Below are 20645 nucleotides of genomic sequence, written 5' to 3'. Positions count from 1 at the left end.
CCCAAAACAAACAAATGCATAACTGATGGCCTTTAAAATAGTCTTCTGAAATCTTAAACCTACAGACCAGTATGGCTGATTACCTCCTACTTTAGCACTGGTACCAACTTAATACTGAGCTTCAGTACCCATCCATACCTTTAGGTAATGTAAAACCGTGAACTGCTCTCATTAGAGCCAGTGTTTGGTTTGTCCGTTCTGGGCTGCTGTAGAAACATTGTGGACTCAATGGAGGAGGACATCCTCCCTATGTAGATATAAATGGCTTTTTAGGATAACAAAAACATAATGATCCTTAGGTTCAGGTCATTATACACTAATGCAAAACATAGTTATGCATATTTTATTCCATTTCCAACAATGATTCCCCTAGCTGTTACACATTGTTCCCTTAAGCAGAGAATGACTTTCTTTATGGTTATTTAGTTAGAAAACTAACATTGTTCAGAAATTTAAGCGGTTTGCATTTTTTCCCCCGTTGTGCTAACGACATTATTATAGCTAGCTAATGTTAGCAAATTCATAGGGTAATAAAAGTTATTTGCTGTTTAATGTTACATTACCTTACTTCCTCAGTTAGTTATATTGATATATTAAGATAGTATTACCTACCTTGGTGTTATTACCAAGGTAACTCAGTTCCTTTACTTTAAGCTACAGTGTTGAATTTTTGTCTTCCCCGACTGGCATGTGAGTAATTAAAAATAGTATTATTTGAATCAGAATTTGGATTACACAAACACTGTCGCTGTGTTTCTGATGAGGCAGCAACCTCTAGTTCTGAAAAGTGAAGCCAATGCGGAAGTCTTACAGCTGCATTCTCTCTAATGTCCATCAGGGGGCGACTCTTCTGGTTGCAAAGAAGTCTATGAGAAAATTACTCTACTTATCTCTTTATTTATTACCTCAGTAAACATTGTAAACATGAGTTTATGGTCTCAATCTCTAGTTTCAAGTCTTCTTCAATACAGCATGATGTTCATTTAGTAAATTAAATATATATATATATATATATATATATATATATATATATATATATATATATATATATATATATATATATATATATATATATATATATATATATATATATATATATATATATATATATATATATATATATATATATATATACACACACACACACACATATTCAAGAAGTCTAGTATTAGTAACGTCTCTGTGTAGTCAACAACTGTTAAATCAAATAAAGAAAGTACACATCAATTTTATTTCAACAATTATTATTCTCAGTTATCAAATTTAACTGGATGGATTATAAATAATACATAGAAATACTTAAATAAATGTTCTTCTCATTTCAAGTAAATAAGGGCTGGATTAACTGACATAACTGAAAACCTTTTAAAAATGTGCATCTTAAGAGGAAATGGTGCATAGTTACAAAATCATTTCACCTCAGGCAGACCACCTCAAGGTGTCACTCAGAAAGAACCAGGACATTCTGATGTAGCATTTCAAAATTAAAGCCCTTCAAAATCACATGCATGAGCTAACTTCAAATCACATTCATGAGACAATTTGTTGATTTGTGTCAGATGGGATTTTAGGGAAAATGGTGCATAGTTACAAAATCATTTCACCTCAGGTTGATAGCAGACCATCTCAAGGTGTCACTCTAATATGAAATTAGACAAATTGGCTCATGCATGCGATTTTGAAGGGCATTAATTTTGAAATGCTACATCAGAATGTCCTGGTTCTCTCTGAGTGACACCTTGAGATGGTCTGCTATCAACCTGAGGTGAAAAGATTTCGTAATTATGCACCATTTCCTCTTAATAATCGTTTCGGTCTCTGAACATATGAGACACACTGGTCTTAAACTGTCTGTGGGAAGAATTAACCTATAAGAGTCTGTTCATTATTGGTTAAAGACTCTGGTCTCTCTGACCACTTTTCTCTTTGTGGAGAACGTCATGTGAAACAACGTCTCTGACTCACATAGTTATTCACCTGCCCTTTGTTCTCTTTCCTCGTCTCAGCCCCGTGTGTGTAAATTACTCACTTGAGTCAGGAAACGTGTCAGAATACCCATATTTGATTGACTGAGCTGCATCACGTGATGTGATTTACAACGCATGTAATTGGTCGGTTTGTTTCCTGGCCCACTGACCGAGTGCCGTAAAGGCTAGACAAGCTGCACCGGTTAAAATATAGGCGCTCCGTCAAAATGTAATAATTCTCAATTATCCATCGGTTTTAGGTCCAGGGTCCGGATACAACGGCGTCTGGGTCCGGATCCGGACCGTGGTCCGCCTATTAGTGACCCCTGATCTAGAGGCTTCAAAACCGCAGAACACAAACCAAAAGATGACGTCACAACGACTACTTCCACTTCTTATATACAGTCTACGTGTCTGACGTACGACTGCCAGTGAGCTCGCCATATCATCCTTGCCCCCAAAAGCATTCTTTTGCCCTCAATCTCTTTCTTTTTTGCACTTTAATCCTACCTCTGAATTTCGAGTTTATTTTTTTTATCTGGAGCATTCACTCAAGACACATTTCTTGGATGCTATAGCATCTGTCATATGCCTAGCTGCTGCTGCTATGTTCTCTGCCTCCTCCCAGCCTGTCAAATTATTTGATCATATCTATATTATATAACCAATCAGAGTGGTAGAATAAGAACTATAAGTGAGTGAGCAAGGTTGGTTGTCTGCTCTTTGTGTACTGTTATTGTAACAACGTTGTTATGGAGTCAATAAACTAGTCTGAGAACGATCGGCATTCTTCAGATGTTCTCAGCTCAGGAATGTCGCCAAAGACATCACAACTCTGGTATTCTGAGAAATACAGAGAGCTTTCCCTGGCAGTGGTAGACTTAATCAGTATTGTGTGAACTTGTTTGGCAAGGGCTTGAATGTAAAGGACGTTTATTAATATGTAAAAGTGCTGCACTTTAGTTTTAAGTGAAAGTACAAATTCCACAGTCATGTTAATAAGAAGTAAAAGTCCTGAATACAAAATGTTTCTGAGATAAAATTACAGAAGTATTTTCAGCAAAATGTACTGAAAGTGTCAAAAATAAAAGTACTTTGTACACACAATGACTCCTATATGGCTCTTATACTACAGGATAAAATATAGTACTACTACAGCATCACACATAGACACATATACACACACACATAGTGGGAAGAATTGGGGAATTTTGTCCCCAATTCTTTTAAATCTATATATTGATGATCTGTCCAAGCAACTGAAAGCCTGTAATACTGGGTGCATGATTGGAAATACTCTGGTTAACCATATCATGTACGCAGATAATCTGGTGATTTTTAGTCCATCTAGCGCTGGTCTTCAACAGCTCCTTACTATATGTACTGTATATGGTGTCAAACGTGACATCAAATACAATGCCAGTAAGAGTGCTATCTTGATCTGTCGAACCAAAGAGGATAAATGTTTAAACTTCCCTGACTTCAAATTGTCTGACAAAAATCTTGGTGTCTGTGATGAAGTCAAATATCTTGGTCATTTTATAACGGAACACATGACCGATGACAAGGACATTTCTAGGCAATGTCGTATGATGTATGCACAAGCAAACAGTCTCTCACGCAAGTTTGGTATGTGTACAGATGGAGTGAAGATGTCTCTGTTCAGAGCATATTGTACACCACTCTGCACTGCACACTTGTGGTCAAACTACAAAAAAAAAGAGCTTACAGAGACTTCAAGTAGCTTATAATGACTCTGCAAATGGCATCATAGTTGTTTTAACCAACATAAGGCTTAGTAGCACACGCTACCAGTCCCAGCTGTGGCGACATTGGTACAGCTGTCTCTTTGTAAGGCATTGCTAGGCCTATGTACTTTTACTGTTTGTGTATGTCATTTTATGTATTTGTCTCTCTGAGTCTGAAATAAAGTCTATCTATCGAACTTTCAGTAACGGGCCATTAATTTTGTGTCTTGGAGAGGTCTTGGAGAAGTCGTGCCACAAACCTTTTAGGACCTTTTCACATTTGCAAATCTGAACTAACATAACTTCACAATAAGTCAACAACAAGTTGGGAAACACAGACCGGTCTCAATCTCCAGTCTCATGGTTAACATTCCTGTTTGTTTGACCCGTCCACCTCCCCACCCACCCGTTTGTACTACTTCACTAGCTCGGAGCGTTGCATATTCATGTGGATGCTTTGAATTTGTTTGTCCAACATGAAAAATCGCCCTATTTGACATTCCACATTCCAATGGCATTGTTTCCTTGGTACCAACATGTCATTTTAACACATCACGTGCCACCAACAGGAAATGCACTTTTGAGAGGTCATGACAATTTCACCCATTTCTGTGTGATCAGGCTGGACATACCTACGTCCTGTCATCGTCACCTACGTAAACTGCGTCTTGATACCCTTGACACTGATTGATTTGTAGACGGGCCTTTCCTATCCTCTCTCCCGTTCCCCCATGTGCTACCATGGCACATTTTGATTTGTTAAGTTGTTTTTACATATTCCAGTTCTGACAATAACCTGCCAGAAGTTCCTGCAGATAAACTTGCAGAACTTGTCACTTTTTGGCAAAATTTGCACTTTTGAATCCAAAGTAAGTCACCTACGTGATTCGTGAAGAACCAATGAGTTTAATCAATTGTGAGGTGGGGGTTGAATCCACCAGGCATGCCACAGTGTGTTTCAGAAGTGGCCCAGAAGGGGCTCTCTGCTCCGCTAAAAGTGTGAGTTCTACCCACACTCTTACCAGCTGTTATATGCTGAGCTTAGCACAAGAAATTGATCAGAGTGTGAGTAAGTCACTCTGTGGGAAGAGCAAATGAAATGCTGCCAGGATCCCTGTCACCTTCAACTTTGGGTCTGTTATTCTTTTCTTCAAAGAAACTTTGCATATAGTAGTAAATGAGGCCCAATGTTTTCAGGCTGGAAATGAACAAACCTGTAATTTTGGTTCTCATCAAACTGAAAAGTCAAAAACCTGGGAAACGGTCTTTAATGGTATTCCAATGGAACGTCAATAAAGGACTGAAGTTACAAACTGCCATATCAACAGATATCCACATGGCAAGACAAGTACATGTGTACTTCTGTTCAAAATTTGCATAAAACAATTCTGCCTTTATTCAAATTCTCACTCTCTACAATATCTGCACATGACAGCTATAGCATGGTTAAGGTAAGGGAAAGGTTGTGTACGTGAAGTATTAAGACAAACATAAATTGCAGGTCTGAGACCGGACTTGATGTCTCCTGCACAAAAGTCTAACTTGCTACATGTCCATCCACCACATCCTTACTTTCAGCGTCACTACATAAATGGCTCACCATGTCCTGCATTGGCACTGAATGTTGGAATTGGATGTAAATTGTGAAGTGAGGAAATCTTGCAGTATGGACTTTAATCCTTGGAATTTTGGGCTGCATTTCTTTTTCATCCTCTGGTGGTGTCTCCCTCTACTACTATGGTTTCTGTGAGCCTAGAAATACAGAGCAGCCTGAGGTAAGCAGACAATTTAAAGATTTTGTCCATTCGTCCCAAACTTGACATGTTTGATGAGTGGCTTGAGAACATCTACAAGTCAATATTGTGTCAAAGTAACTGTGCAATCTACTGACAACAGCAAGTATGCCTTGTGTGACAAACATCATTAAATTTACATGAAATGTGTTGTGTGGTCAACTATTTGATATAGAGCAACATATTGTGTTCACGCACGTGTTCTCCGGCACCACATGATGGACACAGGAAGTGGTACACAATGTCATTCACAGTGGCACGCACTCCACCCAGGAAATAATGTGGGCTCAATCATCGCTGCTTGCAACCTTTATGTATATATAGTAGCCCAACTATTAGGAGTTATTTCAATAAATAAACAGTGTAATAGCTTTAGCTTCTAAGTAATGATTCCTATTTGAAACCCTTCACACACTAAATGTGTAATATTAGAAGGCAGATTTGGGGGTCCACTGCCTGTGTACAGTGATTAATGGGGAGGCTTGTCTCTGACAGCAGAGACTATATTCCTTACCCAGCTGCTGCTGGAGGATTAGGATTTGCTGACATTGTGGTCTGCTGTGTGGCTTAGATGAAGAGCTGATTACATCTGTAATGAAAACTGGAGAAAGCCTTGAAAGTCCCACAGAGGCTTCCTGAGATGACCGCAGAGAATTTGCACGTGTCTTTCTGTGTTTCATTGAAAAATATTTGAAGCCGTATATTTCACCATGTTTCTCTCAACTGTGTGAACTTAAGTGTCATCAATGGTGTCGAGTGGGTTTGTGTATGAAATATTTGGCCAGTTTGGCTGGGCTGTAAAATGACTTTGTATTTGCCTGGCCCATGTGCAAACTAGGACTCATTGCATGCAACCTTGGAACTGTTTTCAACTGATTATCTGTTTTGAAATCCTCACTGAACACAGTCATTTTGGACTTATTTTACCCTTTTGCCTCATTGGACTGAGCATCATGTTATTTCTTGAGAGAAACCATGTTTCAGCCAAATCTCTGTCTAAGTAGTAGAGAAACAAGGGGAAACTGTACAGATGTGTTCAGTGAACACCGCTGATAAGATTTCTGGAGCATGATGACGGAGCACATTTCCCAGTTTTGGGAACTAATATGGAAAGGTGCATTTGAGTGGCCTTGGATAAGCCTGAATCTGTATTTAGCTTGAGTGTTTGCCATCTGTGCTTAATCTGAAAAATATGTAAAGGAGACTTTGGAGACAGTGAGAGAAATAATTAGTTGCTTATGAAAACAGGGACTTGCCAAATACCATATAACAAGAGCCACTGCTAAATGGAGTATCATAATGTAGGAATGTCCAACAGGAACCTTATCAGACCGAAGCTCCTTCACTTTTTCAGAGCCGGCCCACGTCAGACCCATAGACAAACGATTTGGTGGATTTGGAGGTACAGCTCCTCATTTTTGGCAGTTGCTCCCGTTCTGCTTCATTTTCCTTATAAACCAAAACACAAAACACTTCAAACCCAATACACATTGTATTTCAAGCTTATCTCTCAAAATGCAGCAGGCAGATGATAATTAAACCACTACAGCTTCGTCATCAGCAGAAACCTACATTGATTATGTTAGTGAATTAGGAGGTAAAAGTGAAGTGACAGGTGTGTGTGTGTGTGTGTCTGTGTGTGTGTGTGTGTGTCTGTGTGTGTGTGTGTGTGTGTGTGTGTGTGTGTGTGTGTGTGTGTGTGTGTGTGTGTGTGTGTGTGTGTGTGTGTGTGTGTGTGGTGGGGGGGGGGGGTGGGGGGGGGGGGGTAGCCGAGCAGGCACAGGTGGCGGATCCCCAAGCTCAGGTTGGGGGAGGTGATGGAGGGAGTCGACTATCAGGTGCTGCAGCCACTAGGCACGTGGCATTGGTCACACCTGCAGCCCATCAGGCAATTAGAGTAAGCCTACAGTATGTTCACAGAGCTGGGAAGCAGCGGCGGCAGACAGACTGGGCAGAAGACTACGAGGATCTCCTGAACCTTGTGCTTTTATAAAATAGGATTTTATATATATAAAATTCTATTTTATAAAAGCACGGTCACCTTTAGTTTCTGGCTCGACTTTGGGACAGAAGGGCCCCACCTAGGGATCTAAGGCTGCGAGCTGGCTCATGGGGGGGGGGGGGGGGGCAATATTTCCTCTATACATGTTGGGGCCAGACCCATACGTGCTTTAAAAGTGATCAGTCAAATCTTAAAATCAATTCTAAAATGTACAGGGAGCCAGTGTAGAGAAGCCAGGATTAGAGTTATGTGATGTTGTCTGCTAAAACCAGTGAGAAGCTGCTGCCGTCTGAACTAGTTGGAGGCGAGAGAGTAACTTTTGGTTGATGCCAGAAAGAAAGAAGTCTTCAAAAGATGAATGCATGAATGACCTTTTCCAGGTCAGGGTGAGAGAGCATTTCAAATTTGAAGAAAACAGGACTGGACAATTTTTGTGATTTGTGGTTTGAAGCTTAAATCTGAATCAAATACTACTGCTTAGTTTCTGGCAGTGGACTTTATGTTAACGGCCAGGGGACCAAGGGCACTTTCGAAGGGAGTGATAGGGTTTGGGGAACTAAATATTATGATTTCGATTTATTGAGATTCACAACAGAAGGCCAGCAGCTACCTTACCACTTGCTGGGGCCATGGGGGCACAACAGCACATAAGCTTCCCTTCAGAATAGGGGCCCGAGATACAGAAGCCCTACTGGACTCTGGTAGTGCTGTCCCCCCAAAACCCCAACCTGGCCTGATGCACTTTTTTTTATTTATTTATTTATTTATTTATTTATTTATTTATTTATTTCTATAGATAGATAGATAGATAGATAGATAGATAGATATAGATATATAATTATACATATAGATACACACACACTGCACACACCTTATCTGTCTGCACATGTTCTGTAATCACTTTTTTACAGAATAAAAAAAGATAGTTTTACGTCGGCACACAGCTACACCGACAGTAGTGTCACACACACACACACACACACACCAATGGTGATGGTATGGAGAAGTTATAAAGTTTACAATTTGTCACAACTGCAAGTCCAAAATGAGCCATGGAGGAACCACCTGAAAATCATTTAGAACAGCATTTGAGCTTCAGAAGCTCAAGGTCTCATGCAGTTTGCACAAGCATGTTTCCCCATTAGAAAGCGTTGAGTGCACTACCAGGTTCAAGTATATCTCATGCAGGTTCTTCATCATGAATCTCTTTGACATCCTGACCTTGTCTTGTGTTACGGTGTCTTTTTTCACGGCTCACATTGTCTCTGGTGTAAAAGGCTCTCATGTTGTCTTTTAATTCCTTCTACCTGTGGACACTTTTCTCTCTTGGGAAGGAGTATGAATTCCCTCCTACTCAATTCCATGGCATTCAGATGAAGCAACAGACTATAAGAAATGGACGTGATCATTGTGACGTCACCCATTGGTTTGTGGACTACCATGCCATCAGGTTGTGCCCCAACATTTACACCCATTCATACACCGATGGCTCCATATGATACATGTATCCTGTGTGCAAGGCATACTCCCAAACCAGTTTGGTTTTCAATTCACGCACTGTGTTTGAACTGTAGGTCACAGTTGTGAACGGAAACAAATTTACACCTCTTATGAGCAAAATATAAATGCAGGAGTATAATGTTTTTTAATAATTCAGTAGAAGCCATGTGAGCTTTCACACTAGTCACATGACATTGTTACATTTCAATCAAGGCAACCTGTTGTAATTCAAATTTATTTCCCAAAGCCAACAACAATAACAAAAATAAAACATGTGGTCACAATTAGGACTAAACATACACTTGATTTCAGAGAATTTGCATACTTAATAATTTCTCATAAATCTGAAATAGTATAATTAATGTAAATAGGTTAAAAACTACCTTACATTGCAATAAAAATGATGTTAAGATAATTGATTTATGTGACTTGTTTAAAAAGACACATGGAATATTAAGATTCAAGGATGGTTCATAAATCGATTGAAAAGGTAGAGTGTAATAAAGACGTTTAAAGTGGTACAGCCATCCATTGGTTGAGGTGGGTTGGATCACAGGTATGTTAGTAAGTGACAGGCAGAGCTTTGATTTCCTGTCGCTTAAGTGAGGAAGTTGCGACACAAGTTTGTGTCAAGTTTTCTAGAAGTTGTTTGCTAATAAATATGTAGTTGGTGTTTTAGGACAGTCTTCACCTGAATACTCGTTCTACATACCAACTAAAAGTAACTGGAGGTATTTCTACTCCAAGGCTGTCCAACAGGTGTGTGTGTGTGTGTGTGTGTGTGTGTGTGTGTGTGTGTGTGTGTGTGTGTGTGTGTGTGTGTGTGTGTGTGTGTGTGTGTGTGTGTGTGTGTGTGTGTGTGTGTGTGTGTGTGTGTGCTGGTTTGGAGCTACCACACTTTTATGTCATTGATCTTTTGAGTAAAGCAGGCAACTAGTTTGGACATTCCATGTTCCCAAGTGTCTTACAAGACCTGCAACGTTTTTTTATTTAATGCCGGTGTGTGTGTGTGTGTGTGTGTGTGTGTGTGTGCCTACTGAGTTTAGTGTGAACTTGAATTGACCTGATTGGAATTACATCGCAATGTACCAGTTGAAGCAAATTATTGTTGCAACTCATGTTATTTTAAGAAATAAGAAATGATGAATAAAAAAAAAAAACCTGGTACGTATTTAATTTTGTTCTTTCAAAAGTTTCAAAGTAAATACTTGAAATTGTGTTAAGAGTGTTTACATTGTTAAAAGTAGATATTTGTTGAAGAACTGATAGAACTAACTTTCAGCCAGGAGACCACTGTTCCTTCCCCACGTAAAACAAGAACACAGCGTCGATTTATTTGTCACGTAACTTGCGTACTGATTATCTTTAACCAAAAAGAAAAAAATAACATTTGATGAAATTCTTCCTACAGAGCTTGTTCGTACAAACTGATTTTACCCCAAGGGAATAATCATGTAATTGAAATTCAAGAAATCAGTGGTGTTTTTCTCAGCAGTTCCAATGGAGGCATGATCATTTAGATAACAAGGCCAGGTATTTCTGTTTCTCTGTTGCAGAGCACATGTCATGCCATCAACAATTTATTGGTCTAATAAGGGCCGGAGCTGGAAGTCAGGTGTTGGGTGTTGGTGACAGTAAGAAGGAATGTTTTGCACGGCAGAATCCTTAACAGCTTCCAGCTGCCAATTTTCAAACAATGCCTACTTGTCAAAGAGATGGTTTTGGAAAACACCTCATTCTTTTGGTGCATTTTGGGATCACTTTCAATTGCCTGAGTTGGACAATATGGCTTTTGTCTGACATTCTCCGTGTCTTCATCTCCCAGATACAGACAAGAGATAAGACAGAGCCAGAGGACAGACAGACTGAGGTATGGTGCACGTATGTCAGAGTGTTACAGTTATACATGAGTTAATGCCAGAAAAGGCATTAACTAGAGCAAATATAAAGTGGCTTTAGTAAGTGAACCATGTGGGTAGTAATTATTTACCAGGGTATAACAAAGACTGATGATTTAATACTTAATAAGGATGTAAGTTGTAACATGTCATGTCCATGGTCAAAGTTATTTGACCCCGCTGGATGTCCAGCTCATCATTTATTGTTAATTTAGTTTGAAACAATGACAGATAGTCATGTGCTGTGTTCTGGCAAAAGGTCATCTGAAAAAGAATCTGAGAAAGTAAAAAAGTAATGAGGAAGTCATACAGTCACGTTACAGTGAAACAGTAGATAAGGAAACTCAGGATGACGTGCGAAGAGACAGCTCCTTCCTTTACTGTCCATACCAACAACACCGCAACACTTTGAAGCGTACATTCCTCTGTTCCAAGCTTCACACTTTGAAAACTATAGTATTTTATAAGTGTTGCAAATCATTTTATTTTTTAGAAGTGGAAGACTTTTTGTTATTAAACCACCATAAAAGTGTAGCCATTATACAATTAGGACTACTGCGGCGGTTACCAAACAACACCCTGCAAAATGACTTTATTCAACTTTAACAATTTGACCAATTCTGTCCGATAACAATTGGAAAGTCAAGAAGAGGATGTGATGATTTAATTATTTTTTCCCCATTCATGTTAGCATAGGGCTAAACCGTTGGGCGTGGTTTGGAAGTAGCTTCAGAGCCTTCTGCGGACACGCCCCAGTGCTTATTTTTTCCCCGATTTTGAATTATTTATTTTTTTAATCATCCAAATTTGTCTAGGTGCTTATTAATAACACATGTCGTTCTCTAGCGTGATGGATTCAGAACAGATTTATTTTTGCTTTACCCAGATTTGAAGTTTACTGTCCAATTTCCCCCATGCTGTGAGTGTGTTTCCAGATAGGACTCTCCAGACAAGGCCCCTGGTTTGAACAGCAGCTCTCCACGTTGTACGTGGGAGGACACAACATGTTCAGTCGTGCATTTCCCTGTCAGAGTAAGAAGCTGGATAACAAACAGGTTCTTAACACTGCAGCGCTCTGTCAGTGAACACATACTGGTATTATTTTAAGACTTACCATCGACCGACTCTCCAAATTCCTTATTCGCTCATAGTGTGTGTGTGTGTGTGTGTGTGTGTGTGTGTGTGTGTGTGTGTGTGTGTGTGTGTGTGTGTGTGTGTGTGTGTGTGTGTGTGTGTGTGTGTGTGTGTGTGTCCCCGTCCCCCTTGTCAGACATTTGCACATAGCACATTTTCTCTCATTCGGAGAGCCTGCTGCATGACCGGGTGCAGCAGGTTGCAGACTCTCCTACACAGATCACTGAAATAAAGTAAATGTAATTAAAAAGACTATTATTACAAACCAAAGTTGTGCAATCCACAACCAAAAAATCTCATCTGCATTCAAAATATTACTCAAGCAAAAGTACAAAAGTATTAATTAACATCAAAATATACTCGGCGTACGACAATTGATCTGTATGCATTCATATCCCATTACTTCATGTTAATAACTTGTGTCCATGTCGTAGGCTGTACGGATTGTAAAGTGCTTTGCATTAGTGATGTAATAATGTGGCCATCACTTTAATGTTGCAGCTGGTAAAAGGGGAGTTCATTCTAATTACTTTATATGCTGCTGGGTAGTTCACATCTATTATAATAAAAATAATAATAATACAAAAAAAACACAAGTTCTTACATGTAATACATTTAGTTGAGGAAAGACGAACAATATTAATGTCTGAGATTTTGTGGAGTAGAAAAAAAAATGTATGTACAAGAGCTTCAAAATTGCACTTTTGTACAGTACTTGCCTAAATGTACTTAGTTACATTCCTCCACTGTTAACATAAATACATTTAATAACTATATACATAAAACCAATTACTAACAACTATTGATATTTTTCTACTTCACAATTGAGAATTAATCTGGAAAACAAATAGTTGGGGGTTTTCTTCATACATTCACCTCTCACTTAAAACATATTTGGAGTTTGTGTGGGGTTGATCCACATTGTGGGGTTAAATAACAGGACTACTATTAACAGTTTGGAGAAGTTTTCTGATAGGGGGCATCAAGTCAGACAACACTTAAATGTTTTTTTGCGGAAAGCGATGGTGATGTTTTTTGTTGTTTACTCAATGCTTGTTGCCAATGACGATGGCAGTGGTAGAAGGCCTTGTGCAGCTCCAGAGTGAGTGTACATATTGTCACGGGTGGTGCAAAATGTGCACACATTCTTCCCCTTTATTCAGGAAAATAACGAGTTCAGCTACACGTCCCTCCTAGTTCTGTTAGCGTCATTAGGACGTCTCAGCATCACAAGCAAGTGCATTCAGGTCTGCACCCAACTGTCCTGACACTCCCATTAAATGAAATTCAGGTCTTGGCAGTTACCTCGGTGAGCTGTGACTTTATAGAAATCTCTAGAAGAGAAGAATTTGTTGCTACAACTAATGCTAATTTTGCTTTGTTTTAACATTTAACTTTGCTCTTTTGTTAAATATTTATATGCATTTTGACATCAATATCATACTAGAACCCCCTCCTTTGAGACCGTTTTCGTATCTGCAGCTATTTTGTATATGCTTGTATAAACAATAACAGTGAGTCAGCCGTTGGAAGTATTTGCCTGCAGGGTGGATCAGACAGACAGCACAAAACTCCTTTGTTTCATCTGGAAGAACAGAAGTTGTATTGTGGTTAAGCTGTTTTGCTGCGGAGGAATGTACTGTTGAATGAAGCCAATTGAAAAAACACACACACACACCTGTGTTCAGATAGCATCATTGGTGTCATTACGACGGCTGCTAATTTATTTTGATGCTCAGAGATAAAGATTTATGATTTATTTATGGCAATAAAAATGTTCTTACTGATGAACAGAAAAGACAGAAGGCGTCTTGTTGAGAACTTCACTTGTCATCTCTATTCTTGCTTGTTTTTGTCTCACTAGCTACTTTGCCTAAATGTGAGGATGGTGATGGTCTGCGGTTCATTGATTACTGTGAAAAAAAACCCAGAACTCATTTAAATTAGCAAAACATTCCATGACAATGCAGGAGGTATTTGTGATGTGTAGCTACATTAGGGGGCTAGATTAAATAGATTTAAGGTGAAGTTGAGTTTGTTTGATACAAAATCTCCAAACATTAAAAATATTCAGGGAGAAATCAAATGTGAAAATGTTTTTAAATTCAATTTAAATATACTTTAACATATCCAGTATGACTTAAAGACATTAGCATTACTAGATATACTTACATGATGTACGCCACTCAAGCTAATTTATATTGGAAATTTCTCCAAAGCATTATTGTGATTAACATAATTTCTATTAACAATATTTTATTACAGTATTCGCTTGTGTTGTCGGTCTGTTAAGTCAACTTAAAGCTCTTGGCTCAGTAAAGATGCGTGCCTTATAGTCAATGCGTAATTGAAGGCGAGACATGGCGTTTTGTCTTCAGTATTTAATCAGACCTTAATTAACCTCAAGTATCATTTTAGTGACATCCAGATCTTTCATTTATCACCACCATCTATATTTCCACTTAAATACTGAAATCTGAGGAGCACTGCCATGAAATGTACTGAACACATTCATGCTCCCAAAGGACCAACACCTCTGATATAATGACCTCATGGCCTTCTCTCTTCCACCCATTATTATACAGCTGTAATAGTAGTAGAAGTAGTAGTATCCAATATTGTGATGTGAAATGAACAAAACGGCTTTCAGAGACTGTTGATGAGACTTGTTTTAGTGTTAATCCATTCTTCAGTGTTCACACTAAACTGATTGTCCAGACACTTGCTGTCAGTTTCCCTCTCAGATCACTGGTAAGCTGTTAGTTATGCATGCCTGCTGCTCAGTGATCCTGTTGATGCAGAAGGTTAACACAGGCATTTGATCTTGTTCCTTGTCCTAACTGTGATGAAGATGAATATTGATCCTGTCATATACACAGTAAGCGGAAATTAACATTTTCAGATCTGATGGTTTACCCCATTGAAAGCATACTGAACTGACCTCACCCACGGCACACGTCACCATGTTACCAAGAATAACGGAATTTTCGATTTGTATTCAAAAAACACTTGAAAACAGGTAGAATGCACATTTAATTGAAAAAAATAGTACAATTGTGTGTATGAAACAGCTCATATTAGGAAAAAATTTTTTTATATGTGAACTATTGAGAATGCGTTATGTCCACTATAATTCTTCCAAAACCACAATGAGCTTAGAATTTGTGTCAGATTTGACATTGACATTCCATCCTTTCATTTAAAAAGGCAAAATTTGATGCAAAACGTTGAATGTATCTGAAAGTATGAAAGTAATATATAGTTAAAAAAATTATTGATTTGATGTTTGAATGAAGTTTATATGTTGAAAAATGTTAAAGGTGTTGAGGCAGCATAATAAGAATAAAGAATTCTACTGTAGGAGAACAGAAGTTGTGAATGCTTCCTGCATTCACACAAATGACTGACTGCATAACTGAATAACATCTGTATGCAGCTGCAGTTTTGCAGTTTTGGGGGGCTTGTACGACTGTGGCTCAGTGGCAGAGCAGGGTTGTCCTTCAATCAGAGGATCGGCGGTTTGATCCCCAGCTCCGCTAGTTCATGTCGATGTGTCCTTGGGCAAGACACTTAACCTCAAATTGCTGCCGTAGCTGTGCCTATGATGTGTGAATGTTAGATAGTCCTGATGGGCAGGTGGCACCTTGCATGGTAGCCCGTCATCAGTGTGTGATCAATGATGACATGTAGTGTGAAAGAGCTTTGAGCGGTTGGAAGACTAGAAAAGAACTAAACAAGTACAGACCATTTATGTTCTTTGTTTTAAATTTGATTTGGTTAGAGGTGCCAGCGAGGTCTCTCTCCTGTTTAAGATTGGTTATTCGCGTTTTGTTTCAGTTGTAGTTTTCTTAAAATGTTCAAATCTAACCTCACAAAAGAATGCACACAAACCAAAATGTACACCCTACACATTGAATGACCATGGCTAACCAACAACATCACTCACACAAAAGCTTTGCAAAGGAATGAATACAACCGGCAGCAGCGTGACGAGCGTGTATTCTATACTGTGTTATTAATGGTTGAGGAGAGTTGAAAAATAATCTGCGTACGGTAAAACGCTTTGCTCATCCCTGTCACTTTTTACCCAGCCGTCAAATCACAGTGGAAGAGGGGCGGGACAAATGGCCTACCACAGAGACGCGATCAAATGTGTTTTGTTAAGGAGTATTTTGTGTATTTTATGCAATTGTTTCTCCTGTGGACTTCATGGTGTCCTCATGTCTGGAGCACTGGACCAAACAAATTCCCTGTGTGCGATAATACATTTGATTTGAATCTGGATAATACGATAGTAGCCAACTTGCAGAGATGTATCCTCTCCCACAAAACCTCATCCCATCCTCTCTCCTCACGAACTTCAAGAGCAAGAACCAGAGCAAGTACTCTACCTTTTGCCGACATTTTAACATCCGTGGATCAAAGCAACCAGATGCAACCAAAGTGTCTCCGTCGAAAAAAACGCTGCGCCTCAGAGGCGCTCTCAAGCGCTCCCAGGTGGGCCTTTTCAGATGAGAGCGAGGCTTTTTCAGCTGGGAAAAATGCTTTGGAGTGCACGGCCCTTTCAATCATAAGGATGGCGGTTTGATCCTCAGCTCATCCTGCCTTTGGCAAAGTGAGCTAGGAAAAACAGTGTGATGCGCCGGTGGAGCCTCGGCTGTTTTCTGACAGCAGTTCAGAACAAAGAACCAGTACAATGCCTGCTTCTGCAGTCCCTCCTAGATAGGGGCCGGTCTCCCTCTACCCTATGGGTGTACGTGGCCACGGGCAGAGCTGAGGTGGCTGACGGCCATAACGGCTTTCCAACTTGCCCTCACTTCGGCTAAAGCGCGTAGGTGAGCTACATGCCCTGTCGGTGAGTGAATCATGGCTGAGGTGGAACTCAGATGGCTCGATTGTCACTTTGTGGCCAAATGCAGCGTTTCTCCCAAATGTGCTGGCATGGTCATATCTCAACCAGCCTATCCAGCTTGCACAGTTTGACCCCCCCCCATTAGGAGAGGAGAGGTCAAGGCTGCTGTGCCCGGTGCAGGCCCTCAGAGTTTATGTAGAAGCTACTGCATGCATACGGCGGTCAGAGGAGCTCTTTGTCGGTTATGGTGGGCCTAAGAAGATCTGTGCTCTGTCTTTCGAAACAACACCTTTCCCACTGGATAGTGGAGGCCATTGCCTATGCAAACAGGGCGAACAGAAGTGCCGTTCTACAAGGAGTGTCTCATTGGCAACACCGAGCATATTCACCAGATACTACAGAGTAAACCATCCCCTGCCTACTGGGTGTGGTTCTTCAGACAAGTTCCTTTGCCACCGCTGTATGAGATATGTACTTGGGATTCCTCATGACTCTGTTGTTGATTTAAGTCATCCAGTGTTAAGCACTGTATCTGGCGGTCAGTAAGGATGAAATAAAACAAAATTTACTGATGTAACTACGGTTCTGTGAATCCTGGACGACCGCCAGAGTTCTTGGTCAGTCGGACTCTCATGAACTCGCGAGAAGATGCCGTAGGACTGATCTCAAGAATTATTTGTGGCTTTATGTGTGTTCATTATATATGTATGCCATCAACTCTTAGAATGCAACCTAGGTTAAGAAACAGCAATTGGAGTCATTTCTTTCTTTATTTCCTGGTTCAGATGCTGGTGACATCTCCACAAACTGTTCCGCTCAAGAGGCTGGGCAGCCACTCTTGTTTGAATTTTTGTGGAGCTCAGAAATCGGAGAGGTTTTATTTGATAATTAATTGTGAAATGTCACTGTTTTTTCTCTCATGCTGCTGCTGTGCTGAGCAGACTCAGAGGGAGACCGACGGGGACAAAGCTACCGACGAGCTGAGCTAAACGGGAGTGGCACGGAGATGCCTCTGCTAAGCTGCCATGCAGGGAGCAAACTTCTCCAGGAGCATTCACAAGACCGTACACCCCGGCCCCTGTTGGGTTTCTTCATCTTACCAGGTGGAAAAAAAGAAAAGAAAAGTAAAAGTTCCATTCCTGTCCAACGGCTGCCCGTATGTAATCTGTACCTATGACTGACATTCAACCTAACCAACACTTGCTGCTGTCCTTGTATGATTGAACACTTTTAACAGACACATTTCAAGCCTACAGGAAGAAGGGTTTGATACTAAGATGATATATTTGAGTATCCTATTAAACATATTTTGACATGAACTGAATTGCTTCACATAGAGTTAAGTAAACATACAGCATATGTTTGATTCAATTTCAAACATTTAAAAATCTTCAAACTGCCCTCACTTCTTCCAAGCGGTTTTAAACTTTACGTTACATTTAAAGGTTTTCAGAGCACATAAAAGACAGAAAGAGAGAGGATTGCTATTTTTGACAATGCACTCCATCCCACTCACCCACCGTAAACTATACACCGTACAGTATATTCATTTGATTCCCACCAGGGCTGCAATCTCACCATGACGCATTTGGTCCTGGGAGCCACGTTGCATACCTCAGGCCCTTGTCTAAACAGGAAAAGAAGTTTGAATCAGTAGTCCTTTGTAGTGGATAAGTTTGGCGGGCAGCCAGCCAACTCGTCTTGGTGTAACAGCTCTGCAATGAGCGGGGAGGAGGAGGAGGAGCTGCTAAGATTCAACTTGAGGATCCTGATCTAATGACAGACTGCTTCACTGGCTCTGTTTACATGTGCTGAGGATTCTGCTCTCAACCTGTTTTCTCATGTAACCTGGATCTGGCTTGACTTGTGGAATCAGGGGCACACTAGAGCACGCTGTGTGGAGAAGCATTGTGTTTATATTTCATTCAATAAACATGTAGATTTCAGAAGTGAAGTATTTCATCTTGGTATTGTGAATTCTTTTTAAAAAGGAGAAAATAGTGCAAAGTGGATTATCCTGCCAATAATTACCTAAATTTATGTCCCATTTATGATAACTAGAGGCCACTGCCTACAAACCAGCAGCCGTCAAGCTATGACTATTATTTGAGAGGAGTGTTGAGAATGTTGTGTTAGAGCTATGAGATATCTGATGCACACCCGCAGCCAATCACAACTACTCCGTGGCCATGGTATGAATGTGCAAATATCACACAATGTGAAGACTTTGAAGCTCCAGGAAAGTTGACGGGAAATGACAGTCATCTTTTCAAGTGTATCACATGTGGATAAATACACAGATACGATTTTGATAAGACATGTTTGATACACGTTTGTTGGCCAGATCAAAAGTCTGAGCAATATGGTTTTCCCGGGCAACATGCAAATCAGAATGGCCCCACTCAAATCCGAAGAGTGGCGCTAATACATCAGTAAAGCACCAAAAGGTCAACAATGTGAAGGCATAAACTACACTTCTACACTACAAGCCACAGAAACAGTGTAGGTCGACCGAGTGTGGAAGCAGAGTACATAGAACATAATTCCTCTGGTCACATAAACTTTGTTGCTGTAGGGATGAGAGGCCTGTTTTAGATCTGACACACACACAGCTCCTGGCAAGGGAATACACTTGTGGAACTTCCGGTAGGTTCCTCCTCCAAAAAGCCTTGTGTTTTGACAAGGAATTCTTTTTGTGAGCCACTGTTTGAAATGTGGGACTGTGCACACAGTGAGTCTGCTGCTGACACAAAAGGCACCGGAGGTGTCTTGCAGTTGTCAGGTGGTTACTTATCGCGCTGACCCTGCAAGTGATTTTAATTTGATGTTGAAATGATTGAGAGTGACACTAATATTAAGCCATGTTACACCCCCCCTTGTGTTTGCAGAGTTTACTGGCTTATCAGGGCTACAGCGCCTTGTAAATAAACTGAAGAAAGAACGTCTATGCCAGAGAGCAGGGTCTGATTTTGATAAAAGACACAAAAGGGAAGAAATGTACTTCAGCAGGGGACCATTTTGGCCGTAATGCTGCCAACATTTCCAAAATAAGTAAATACAACAACAAAACAGAACATATTTGTGCCATTTCCAAAAAAACAAACATTTTTGTTGGCATGATGTGGTGTTCTTATTTTTTACAGCATGTCACACCTCATAAATCCACAGCAAACCATTCAAATCACACAGGCAGCAGTTCCTGGGGCCTGCTGCAGCCTTATAAAGATGCAAGCTGTACGCTGTAAGGACCAATTTGTCAGTGTTGCCCCGAGCAAGCTGCTACGGGCTATTTTGAGCTCACAACACAATGAGAATAAAATGATCTACATAATCAGGACACATATTAAAGTTGAAGAGGGGTGGACTGGTGTTAATGGTCAATACTACCAACATAGGGGGAAGGACATGCTGCAGATGTTCTACAGTACGACATTAGATTATTTTATTTTTCACAACATCATTCTTCAACCATAGCCTGTTTATAAGAAGTGGACATAACCGTTGTGACGTCAACCATTGGTTTGTGGACTGCCATTTTGAAGCCTCCAGTTTGATGTTTAGGCCTTCGCCATCTTGGCTTTTTGCAACCAGTGAACGGAAGTGATCATGTCTGGACTGAGGAGGAGGGACTCAGAGACACCGTATACGGCTCTGGTAGAAACCTGTCAATCACAAGGTAGCCCCGCCCTAAAGCATACCCTGCTTTATGGTCTATTTGACTCTAAATGGACCATCATTTAATAAATGAACA

Source organism: Cebidichthys violaceus, unplaced genomic scaffold (genome assembly GCF_023349555.1).
Source record: "Cebidichthys violaceus isolate CVI_PGR_0920_01 unplaced genomic scaffold, fCebVio1.0.p SCAF_22, whole genome shotgun sequence".
Taxonomy (NCBI): domain Eukaryota; kingdom Metazoa; phylum Chordata; class Actinopteri; order Perciformes; family Stichaeidae; genus Cebidichthys; species Cebidichthys violaceus.
The sequence above is the reverse complement of the archived record's forward strand: the minus strand, read 5'-3'. Positions refer to the sequence as shown.